This window comes from Neoarius graeffei, chromosome 9 (genome assembly GCF_027579695.1).
Source record: "Neoarius graeffei isolate fNeoGra1 chromosome 9, fNeoGra1.pri, whole genome shotgun sequence".
In the NCBI taxonomy this organism is placed as follows: Eukaryota; Metazoa; Chordata; class Actinopteri; order Siluriformes; family Ariidae; genus Neoarius; species Neoarius graeffei.
The window spans coordinates 65,342,223-65,350,740 of record NC_083577.1 but is presented as its reverse complement, the minus strand read 5'-3'; the positions used below and the strand labels follow the sequence as shown (position 1 = coordinate 65,350,740).

The 8,518-nt window shown below is 39.2% G+C and overlaps 1 protein-coding gene across 3 annotated transcripts in view; it reads left to right on the top strand.

Annotated features, from left to right (window-relative positions):
• LOC132891945 (RNA-binding motif, single-stranded-interacting protein 1) overlaps window positions 1-2,492 on the top strand; it is a 132,009-nt gene extending 129,517 nt beyond the window's left edge. For 2 of the 3 annotated variants that reach the window (XM_060930106.1, XM_060930107.1), the window contains exon 14: window positions 1,490-2,491. The gene's annotated coding sequence lies outside the window, so the exon portion shown is untranslated. Of the gene's footprint in view, window positions 1-1,489 lie in introns of all 3 variants that reach the window. The other variant, XM_060930105.1, reaches the window with a different exon arrangement.
• Window positions 2,493-8,518: the final 6,026 nt, after the last annotated feature.

The window sequence follows — 8,518 nt, the reverse complement described above, 5'->3', positions numbered from 1 at the left end:
GTCGGCTCACAGTAAGAAGGTCCTGGGTTCGAGCCCCGGGGCCGGCGAGGGCCTTTCTGTGCGGAGTTTGCATGTTCTCCCCGTGTCTGCGTGGGTTTCCTCCGGGTGCTCCGGTTTCCCCCACAGTCCAAAGACATGCAGGTTAGGTTAACTGGTGACTCTAAATTGACCGTAGGTGTGAGTGTGAATGGTTGTCTGTGTCTATGTGTCAGCCCTGTGATGACCTGGCGACTTGTCCAGGGTGTACCCCGCCTTTCGCCCGTAGTCAGCTGGGATAGGCTCCAGCTTGCCTGCGACCCTGTAGAAGGATAAAGCGGCTAGAGATAATGAGATGAGATGAGAATTTTTTGACAACAAGAAGTATATTAATTTTGCGACCAAAGTCACCTACCCTTTTAATTTCCACGCGGTAGTGAAACGTGATGTCATCGGCAGGTTCCCCTTCTTGTGTACCACGTCACGTGTGACGTGGCACAGATTATCAGCAATGGCGGATAGAACGCGATTGTCAGCTTCGGAAAAGAAGCGAAGGAAAATAGCAAGTGATGCCCAAAGGAGACGGTCGATGGTGAATATCGGCACAGCAATCGACAAGTGGAAATCGCGTTCTATCCGCCATTGCTGATAATCTGTGCCACGTCACACGTGACATGGTACACAAGAAGGGGAACCTGCCAATGACATCACGTTTCACTACCACGCAGAAATTAAAAGGGTAGGTGACTTTGGTCACAAAATTAATATACTTGTCGTTGTCAAAAAATTATGTTTGATATATCATTTTGAAGCTAAAAGATTTCTCTGTCTAGTCATGTTGTCATAAAATATATTGTATTTTATGCCAAAGAATACATCCAATGGTGGAATGGCACTTTAAGACCTGTTTGCAGGAAGAATGGGACAAAATAACACCAGAAACACTTCTTCACTTGGTGTCTTCAGTCCGTAAACATTTTTTAGGTGTTGTGAGAAGGAATGACGTTATAAAGTGGTCCCAACTTTTTTTTTTTTTTTTTAAGATGTGTTGCGAGAATCAAAATTGATCAAAGTTAAGTGTTTATTTTGAAGAAGAAAAAAATAAAATAAAATTCATGTGGTAAAACGTCAATCAATGTGGTGTTGTATTGTTTTGAGTGCAATACAGGTCAAGGATTATTTACAAATCATTGTTCTCAGTTTTGATTTTAATTTCAACATACCGTTCCAACTTTTTCTGATTTACGGTTGTAGTCAGACATGACCGAACCTCAGCTCTTAGGTTCTCCGAATCTCTAAAAAGGTTCCAAGTCGATTGGGAAAAACTGCATGTAAATCTCAAGTGTGTTATTTTGTTTAGGGAAATCTTTATTCATAAGCTTTTACTATTTGCCATGTGCCACTTTTTGTAATCATTCAGCTCAGTGGATGATGCCTGCATGGTGTTGTGCTGCTTGTACCAAGATCCGTGAAGTTTGTGTGTGATCAGGTGTGTTACTCTACTCTGGTTCAGGTTCCTCAGCACTCAGGAGACTGAGAGGAGCGACAGCTTCAACAATCATGCTTCCTCTGTTGGACTAAGCTCAACCGTTCGATCGACGTTTGAAACGATGAGTTTTCTCTGTTTTTAAAAACAACTACCCAGACTATTTTTGGTATAAGTTCTATGAGGTGCAAATAAAATCTTGATTTCATCAGAGGATGCTAGCTATCTAAGAAGAACATGAAAATGGGGGAAAAAAAAGTTTTATTTTAATAAAAAGAATGTTTATTTTTACCAAGGAATTGTCACATGAGTGCAAGACCTCAAAGGATCATGTGACCAGATGTACATGGTAGCAGGTGTCCATTGTTGATATTTTTTATGATTTCGTGTGCGCGCGCGTGAGAGATTTGTTTTTTCCCTTAATTTTTTCCCCTTTGTACTGAACTAGTTGTGTTGATTGAAGAGATTTATTAGAAAGACGTCCTGAGAAAGATGGTGGTTTTTTTTTTTTTTTGTGCTTGCAGTGTGTTGCTATGGTGAAGTATTACATGTGTCCTCTTGTACAGTGTGTGTTTTTTCCAGTTGATCTAGAATGATCTTTCTCTCCATACAATTTGCCTTAAGTTTGTTCCATACAGCTGTACATGTAGCCTCTAACTGAGGCTCAACCAGAGAAAGAGACGTTCGAATCAGCTATGGCCTTGTAAATCAGCTGGATAGGGCTTTTCGTAGGATCTAGCTACTAATGAAATTCGGTTTGCCTCGTTTTAAGTGTTTCGCTTTTTACCGATCTCCATAGTGCTTTTTAGAATAGAAACCATGTTGAGTGATGAATAATGTTGATTTGAGTTTAAATACGATGTACTGTTTTTGTAATCAGAGGGACAACACCTCTGGTTGGTTGAATGTGGTTGAAATTCTGCTGAATTATCACATTTTAAAAATGCCTTTTAAAAAAAAAATCTTGCTGTTGTAGTCTAGCTGTGGGGAAAATGGTGTGACCAAGTCTTTTCTTTTTTTCTTTTTTTTTTGGGTGGGTGGGTGGGTTTGTTTGTTTTTGTTTGTTTTTTCCCTTTCCCTTCACAGTTTTAACATGCTTTTATGACCATGTACAGATAAACTAAGCCTTCCCTGGCAACTTTAAGCAAGAATTAAGTGGAGGTTTTGAGTTGAGATTGATTTTTCTGTAGATTTTACTTTTGCCTAGGGTTTTTTTCCTTTTTTTTTTTTTTTTTTTAAGGAAGCAGCAAACAGAACTCGGCACTTTCAAGTTTACTTCACCAAAGACAGTGAGCTAGCACGCAGAGATCAAATAATGAGTACAATGTCATTTCCTCCCTAAGCAGGATAGGCTTTTTAATGGACTGGACTGCAATTTTAAGAATGTGCCTTCTTTGTATATATGCATTTGGTTGTCTTTAGTTGTTGTCTAGGTTTGGACACATGCAAGAAGGAAGATTTGGATCCGACAAGTGCCACATACATCACTACAGAGCACACGAAACTGAAATATGAAACTAGAACATGGAAAAGGAGAAGTTTGAAACTATGAACTGATCAGCACAGTGGTTATCTGCTATGCTTTTGTTCAGCAGGAGAATGCTTTTTTTTTAATTTTTTATTTTTTAATTTCCTCCCAAATTATAATAGGCTTCCCCCCCTTTAGTAGGTTGTCTTCCAAAAGACTGTTTTTTGAACTGGTGGTCCTATTGACCATTTATCTACCTCAGATTTGCGTTCTCCTCTGTTTCGATTGGCCGGGCTAGCAGGTTCAGCCCCGCCCCTCCAGACCAAATGGCTAGCTCTGGAGCTGCCCTCATTTACACTTGTTTTATTTCAGGTTGTTTTTAAATGCTTTGGTTTTTTTTTTTTTCCCCCTCCTTTTTCCTTCAACAAAATTTTTTTTGTTTGTTTTTTAATGCAAATGTTATTGCTATGAGGATAGATGTGCGTTGAACGTGATTTAATCTTGTCTAGACTTTCAGTTTCATAGTTTCAAAGGCAAAAACACTGCTGCTTAATCACAGGATGTTTTGGTAGTCGGCCATGACAGAGATGAATGAAAGAAGGAGAAAAATAAAGAGGAATAAATCGAAACTAAAGGTTGTGGTATTCCTCGGATCTGTTCCTGAAAATTTGCCGTTGTTCAGTCCTAATCCAGACTTTTAGCAGCACAACCCTCATAGCTGTGTGTGTGTGTGTGTGTGTGTGGTCTAAGACTACAGTGTGTGTGGGCAGTGATTGAAGGATGCTTGAGGTGTGTGTGTGTAGCAGGAGCTCTTGTGTGTGGGCGATTCTGCCAGTTAACACCTGAAACAAGTGCCAATGTTTAGCTGGATGAACGACTGGGAGACTGCATACAGAACGAGTCGCTAATGAACATGAAACATCATATACTAGACAGCCATTAAGTTATGGAAAAAGTAATAATTTATGAACAGAGAACTTTGTACAGACTGTTTGAAGAAATAAAACATTTTTTTCATAGAGATATCTATATGAGAGTTATTTTTATTTTATTTTGTTTTATTTTACATGTGCTACAAAATTGCCAGTGGTAACTTGTCCGATTTAAAAAGAAATCTTCTGTAAATTTTTTTCTTTTTTTTTTTGGTAGTGTTTGTCAAAGCCATTTTTTTTGGTCTAGATTGTTCTTTGCATTCTGTTTTTGTCCTTTTTTTCTTTTTTTTTAAATAAAAATTAAAATTGGTTTGTGCAGACTTTTTCTATCTTTCTATGGTTGAAGTAGAGATATGGAGCTCTCCAGAAATCTGTACCCTTCATAAAAATGAATGAAATATTTTATATTAAAAACAATGCACAATACTTAACATTACATGCAGTACTCAGTAGTAGAAACTATTTATCTTTTGTTGTAAGAAAAAATAATTGTATCAGAGCAACCATTTTTTAAACAAGCATTTTGCAGAGGGGAATGGTCAGGGCCTTCTTGGCCTTCAGATAAGGCCCAAACATATCAGCATTTCAAACGTTATATTTAATTTTTCATTCTTTCATAATTTCATTATAATTCTCTTCTAATTTGGCCTCATTTTCTGTCAAATTTGCTTCAGAAATGAAAGGGTGACTGTCCTGAAAACATAGTTATCCAATGAGATTTTTTTGTTTGTTTGTCTCTAGGCAGAGAAGAGTTTAGAGCTGGCTCACTCATTGGTTTGGACTTCATTGCTGAGACAGAAGGCCATGGCAGTGTATGTTTATGTAAGAAGTGACCGATGAATTAGCCAATCAGACTTTGATTCATAGCAAGGGGGACCAAAAATGTATTGCCTTCTTAAAGGCCAATGCTGACTTACCTGTGAGTTGGCGCCGTCAGTGCAGCAGTGAAGTCACTTTCCAGCCGGTGTAGCATTCATCAGTAGTGTTAGCAAATGCCAATAAAGCCCTCGAGCCAGTGCTATGGAGAACTATTAGTACTGAGAAATGAAGATTTCTGTCTCCAGACTCTTCTTCCACACTCGCTCGCTATAGTATTTTTCACTCAGACTTAAGTATTCGTTTCCCTGTGTAATTTTACTTACTTTTAAAATCAACATCAACAGCTACACACAACGGAGTGACCTGATACCCTGCTGCTAATCCTTTACCCTGTTGCTTTTTTGGTGTCTGGCTAAGTTTTGGCTGAGCTGAAGTCCCAGCTCTAATAGTAACAGTTTGCCGTCGAATTTTTGTCTCAAAACTAATTATTGATGCCCCAAAAGAAATTTTTCAATAAAAGGAAACAGAATAGTCTTTCTTGAAAAACAGATTGAGGCCCCTTTGAAAGTATTGGAACAACACGGTCAGTTCTATTGTTTTTGCTATATATTGAAGACATTTGTGATCAAAATCTAAGATGATAGATCAGAATTTCAGCTTTCATTTTCTGATATTTGCATCTAGATCTGTTAAACAACTTAGAACATGGGACTTTTTGTCTGATCCCACCCATTTTTCAAGTGATTAACAATATTTCACGTGTGACCTACGTGCATTTCTTGTTGCTCAGCTGTGCCCTGTTTGACTGATTGTTGAAACAATAATAGCTCTGAAAGTCTACTCTTTGTTTGAGCCGTGGGTTTCAAATATAAACCAACATGAAGACCAGAGAGCTGTCTCTAGCCCCTTTCACCTCTGAAACTTGTTCATGTATGAGGTAAAAACAACACTGGATAGATAAATTTTCATTCCCACTCAGTCTTCCATAAGCGATAATGTGTATTCCCACCTGACTATATTTAACGTGATGACAGAGTGCGAAATTCTGTGAGACTCGATATGGTGTATAATTGCCTCTATGGACGTGTCTTTCATGGACAATGCCTATAACCTCAATGAGATGTGTGAAACATGCAAGACTGGATATGACACACAATTCATTCCAATTTCCAGCCATATCTGCCAATGTTTTCTTTCCTTGTTGTTTTTTTTTGTTTTTTTTTTTGTTCTAATTTGTCACTGGTCACTTTACAATGAGGCAGTATGAATATTCAGATTATGTAGGTGTCAGTGGTTACATCGCAATATCACTGTATCCTCATTTACATCATTACATTACAGGTATTTAGCAGACGCTCTTATCTAGAGCGATGTATAACATACCCAGAGCTGCCTGGGGAGCAGTTGGGGATGAGGTGCCTTGCTCAAGGGCACTTCAGCCATTTCAGGGAATTAAGCCAGCAACCTTTTGGTCCCAAAGCTGCTTCTCTAACCATTAGGCCATGGCTTCACCTCACCTCACCTTCAGCAATGTCGCAACTGGTCACAACACGTTAATCCAATGGTTCCAATTCCCACTGGAGCCATGGCAAAAGATTAGCATTAATGTTACTAGGTCCCAAAGGGATAGGTTAGCATTTCAACGTTACTGTTTTGCTCCCATTCCCACACAACACCATTATAGCATAATGGTGAGAAATAAACGGTTTTCAGTGTGAATGAGGTAGAGGTAGCTGGCTCTGTTCCTATAATTTTGCTCCACTAAAAATTGGGTGGTCTTCCACAAACAGTGCCATGTCCTAAGTTGTTTAACACATTTAGATACACATTTCAGAAAATGAAAGGTGAAATTCTAATCTGTTGTCTCATTCATCTTTTGATCTCAAACCCAAATGCCATCAGTCTATAACAAAAACAAAAGATTTGGCCTTGCTGTTCCAATACTTTCAGAGGGGCTTGTCTATTAATTTTCACTTCTTCCCAGTCCTTAGGCACATGTCTGTCCTGTTTCCCTGGGGTATAAATATGAGGTTTCACAGAGAACTTTCAACACAAAAAAAGACAGATGGTGGTTGTAATCAGGTAATGGATTTAAAAATACATAATCAGTCAAAAGTACCATTACACACAATCAGGGCCATAAGAAAATGTTTCTCAAGGTTTTTTTTTTTAATAAGTGCATTTGCCAAGAATTGAAAGGTCAAGGGAAGTTAAAAGATCACAGTTTCAGAATTGCACACCTTAATTGATTCTTGTGGTCATGGGCGCTGCCAGGGGGGGAAAGGTTAGAACAATTCTAGGGGCCCAGCACTGCCATGGGGCCCTTTAAGGGGCTGATAATATGCTTTTAATGATTTTAATAAGACTTTTGAAATAACAACAATGCAATATTCCATCTGGTAAAATGAACTAATTGAACAAGGTTGTCTATTTCTTGAGTTCTTCAACATATTGTCATTTAACCCTCCCCCTTTTGTGAAATGGTACGGTCCAGTTCTGGTAGAAGCGCGATGCGTTAAATCTGTGTGCTGATCAGTGCAACGCTACTTGCTGCTGTGTCGCGGTGCAGCAGCCAGCCAGCCAGCAGTGGAGTGTGTACAGTCTATGATCGCTAAATATGAAGAGTGGCTGTCAAAAACGTAAAGAAAGGCAGCTGAAAGCTGAGAGGGACCGGAGAGGCAGGCAACTGGTCACTCAGTTTTTCCCAAAGAAAGGTAGCTAATCGCGCACGTGTGTTCAAAATATTAGCGAATGGTAAATGAACAGTATGAACGTGGTTGGATTAGCCTATCAAGAGAACACTTTTACAGTTTGTACAGTGACATTTTTTCCATTTTAATAACTGAACTGACGTGTGATAAACAAGATGAAATATTACGTTATGCTGGTGCTAATAACTAGTGCTAATAACCAGTTTCATAACTAATGGGGTGCCCTAAATATGCACAGATTCAGTCTCAGGGGGACCTCCGCCCTACCAAACCACTGAACCCCCCTTTGGAGAAGGAGGTAAGCAGCAATACAACCCATAAATGCTTTAGGATTGAAAATGCTTTAGTCTAACTCTGCTTACGCTCAAATTTCTGTCTAGACACACTTTGCTTTGAACATATTCCCTTTTTGCAGAACAGTACACACAGCTTTCTACCTAACACATAACAATCCATGGGATTTCCATAGGTATTTTGATGCTGGGTAGAAAACTTTTTCTATGATTTATTAGCAGTCACATCACACATTTCACTACCAATTGTCCTAGCACAAGAAGGCATGTGGCAAAATCTTGAATTTTCATTTCTGATTGTAAATGCACCAGAATTAGTCACTGACCAGTTTTCATCTAGTCCCTGGTACGTTAATACATAAAATGTAAAAACAAAGTCACAAACTCAAGGTCCATGGGCTATCAAAAGTCAAATAATGACAATAGTGCAATTGTGACGAGGGTGGGCAAAGTTCTAATCTTTCATGGGGCCCAAAATTTCTGGCGGCGCCCCTGCTTGTGGTTGGCAAGTTTCAAAATAAACTGTTAAACACCACTTTCATAGGAACAAGCTGTTTGGAAGGAATGCAAGAAAGAAGCCCTTCCTGAGAGTTCAGAGAGTATTTGAACTTCACCAGTTGTCCTTAGAACTATAGCAAGCACTGTGTGTGGTGGGCAGATGAGTAAAAAAAAATCTCATCTCATTATCTCTAGCCGCTTTATCCTTCTACAGGGTCGCAGGCAAGCTGGAGCCTATCCCAGCTGACTACGGGCGAAAGGCGGGGTACACCCTGGACAAGTCGCCAGGTCATCACAGGGCTGACACATAGACACAGACAACCATTCACACTCAC